The following is a 3,363-nucleotide window of genomic DNA, read 5'->3' as shown; positions in this document are numbered from 1 at the left end:
CTGTAACAAAGAGCACACAAGTCTGTCAGAGTTGCACTGTCATCAGCATTTTGGTATTTTAGGGTGGATACTTTACTACAAAGAAAAAAATAACCAATTAATACAATACAGGAAGTTGTCAACCGTTAAAATTTGCTCATTGTAGATGACTTGCTACTGTTGACTACCAACTGGGAGGAATAGATCTACTTTCTTTAAATGAAGGCTTCCATGGACCTTTTAAATGTAATCCTAACTTTTGCCTGTTCTGCCATTTCTGTAAGGCACTCCTAAATACATGTAATACAGGATAACAATATTTGCCCTCCTTTATGAAGTTATGTTAAGATCCCCTGGTGAAAAGTGCCATAAAAGGGGTAAAAATAACCCATCCCAGGCTAGTACTTCAGGTGCCACTTTAAAATTATTTTTAGGATACCTTAAGTGGGTGTGAGAATTGCAGTGAGTTTGAAGAGCAGAGAGGCAGCACTAGCAGGAGCAGTGTAACTTTTCCAAGCAGTCCTTTGAGGGTGCTTCTTCCACCGCTGCCTGGTGTCACAGCCCCAGAGGACAAAACCCTCCCCCTGCACAGCAAGCTCCCAGCTGAGAAGGCCATTGCTCTGGTGCCCCTGGCATTCTAGTACTGACACTCTTCTGTCGTGGAGATGGGCCTTCAAAGAGAGAATACTACTCTCCAAACTTTTCTTCACTGAGAGGGTGGTCGGTCACTGGAACAGGCTCATCAGGGAAGTGGTCACGGCACCAAGCCTGTCAGAGTTCAAGGAGTGTCTGGACAATGCTCTTAATCATATGGCTTAGTTTCAGGTAGTCCTGTGAGGAGCAGGGAGTTGGACTCGATGATCCCTATGGGTCCCATCCAACTTGAGATATTCTATGATCCTAACCTGTAATATGAACATCTCAGAGCTTTCAACAGCCCTTTTTTAACCTCTCACCTGCCCACTGCACCACATTACAGATAGCTGAACCAACAAGAGATTAATAGTTCTTTTTTTGGATGAGGTCTCTAGCATTTCAGGGGCAGCCCTGAGCAGAATACAGCACTGTTGAAAGGGGACGAATTGGTCCAGCAGCAAATTTGAGTGTGTGTAGCACTCCCCAATTTCTTGTCGCCAAATATCAGCTCCATAAGGCCATGAAAATGCTGTTGGAGGACAAGACTACTCAGTTGTAGTTGACAAGAGCTGGCCATGAAGCTGTGAGCTCATACCGAACCACTTAATAACCCTGCCCCAGCATCTAGTTTTATGCAGAACACAAAGCCTTCCATCAGAGTGATAGACACTTTGCTGTAAAACTTGCCAGGTGCGTCACAGTGACTATCCAGCCATAGGAAATGTGTCTGCAGAATAATGAGAAGCAGACACCATGTACTTCTTGTAATCCAGAAAAACACTCATTCAATAGCAAGCTGGTAGCACAGCTATTAGGTGTGCAGGATGCACTGATGGACACAGACCAGAAGGTTGAGGCTGCTACAATAACAGACATGCAGGGTGCTGGGTGGGCAGGACACCCATTTCTTTTACTTGAGGCTACCCAACAGCCCCAAGACCTTTGAAAAAAATCCTGCCATGGGATTAACCTTGATCTCCATGTCACTCTGAGAGCTCGACATCAGAATAAAGAACACGAGCACTGCCTGCTGAATCTTTTACAGACAATCTCTAAGAGTTGCATTCAGCCCAATGCCCCCATGTTTGCAGCACGGAGCATTGTCGTTCTGGGGCCTGAGTCAGTGAGTGAACACGCGGACCTCAGGGGAGAAGGCAGGACCAGCAATTGCACAGTTCAGTACTGCTGCAGCAGAGCATTGCTCATCTTTCTCTTAGTCTCATAGTTATTTTCTAAAGACTCCATTTTCTATCTGCAATGCTCACTGTGTTGTATCATTTGGAGTAGAAACAGCTAGCAAACAGCGAAGTTCAAAACAGGACTTAGTTACTTAGGTTTGCTTCTCTCCATCTCATCTACCTCTGCCCCTAGCCTGTGTGCTGGTTTCGTTTATTCAGCCATTTGCTCCATCTGCTGGACTAACGACTGCAAACATAGCTATGCTGAAAAAAAGTTTTCCTGCTCCAGAAAGGTACGGATAGTTGGGGGGTGGGAAGGATGACACTCCCAGCCTGAAATCAGGCAGCAGATGAACACTGTAAGATCACACTGTTGAGTCACTTCTCGAGCAATTTAAGGTTCAATGAGATGAAATCATGTAGATGATTGAATAAAGGAAGCTGCCTGATGTGGGAGCAGGAGGATTAGAAACCATGTGCAAGAGAGAAGCGAGGTAATTCCTCCAGATGATCCCACAACAGGTGCAGATGTAGGCCTCCTGTGCATCTGGGTTTCCTATATATAAACTCTCTTCATTAACCCAGAGACCTCACTGGAATCTAAGTCTTCTCCAGACCTGCTGAGCACCATCAGACAGTAATTCCAACCAGACTGCCACAGCCATGTGCACTGCACATTCACAGGACAGCTGACCTCAGTGGAAATCATCGTATGCCCTATACCATTGCACACCTGTATGGAAAGAGTGACACTTTCAAGAAGCACCAGAGAGGCCTGTCGCTTTTGCGCGCGTAAAGCAAAGTGCACACCCAAATCAGGTGTCCAGCGCGTGCTCTGCACGTGCAGACCCCTCTCTGGGCAGCTCTGTGCACCGGGACTGCTCCCTCAGCTCCAGAGGAGCAGGGTGAAGCTGGCAGGCAAGGAGCCAAGGCAAACACTGTGCTTATGGAAATACCCCTCCAGCAGGTAACAGAAGGCACGGAATAGCACAGCCTAGCATCGGCTTTAGAAAAACACTAGTTACTCCACTGCATTTTGCTGGTGGCATCACTACCTGCAGCAGCCTGAGAGAGTTTGGCATAGAGACAACAACTAGCCCTAGAGCAGAGCATTGGCTTTAAGCTGGGCCCCTAAACGTCTGACTTGTTCTTCTCTGCTTACACTCAGAGCTTTACGAAATAAGCAAACCCACAGGGCCAGCATTTTCCAGTCATTAAAAACATCAGACACAAAACATCAGACGCGTTAACAATAAACTGTTAAAACATCCCAAGTGCTGCAGAAACACTCACAAAATGCAATACCTGACTTGATGGAATGTAATTTTTACGATTTTCCCTTCACCCAACCTTTTGTTCAACACCAACCCATTTCTTACAGTGGTCCACAATACATTTCAGTCCTGCCTGTATACTTCTGAGGCATTCATTGAACAAACACCTTGAAGCTGGTTCAAACCAGTACCTCCATCAAAAAGGAGTCCTGCCCTCTTCCTGCTCCAGCTACACGTTCTCCCCCTCTGCTGCCCTTCCCTTTTCAGTGGCGCAGGCATTGCAGTGGCTGTGTGAT

General features: G+C 46.4%; 1 protein-coding gene across 1 annotated transcript in view; it reads right to left on the bottom strand.

Annotated features, from left to right (window-relative positions):
• Positions 1 to 3,363, bottom strand: part of THSD1 (thrombospondin type 1 domain containing 1) — a 31,052-nt gene that overhangs the window by 5,202 nt on the left and 22,487 nt on the right. The gene's annotated exons all lie outside the window — the stretch shown is intronic.

Source organism: Balearica regulorum, chromosome 1 (assembly GCF_011004875.1).
Source record: "Balearica regulorum gibbericeps isolate bBalReg1 chromosome 1, bBalReg1.pri, whole genome shotgun sequence".
In the NCBI taxonomy this organism is placed as follows: domain Eukaryota; kingdom Metazoa; phylum Chordata; class Aves; order Gruiformes; family Gruidae; genus Balearica; species Balearica regulorum.
This window is presented reverse-complemented; position numbering and strand designations above follow the sequence as displayed.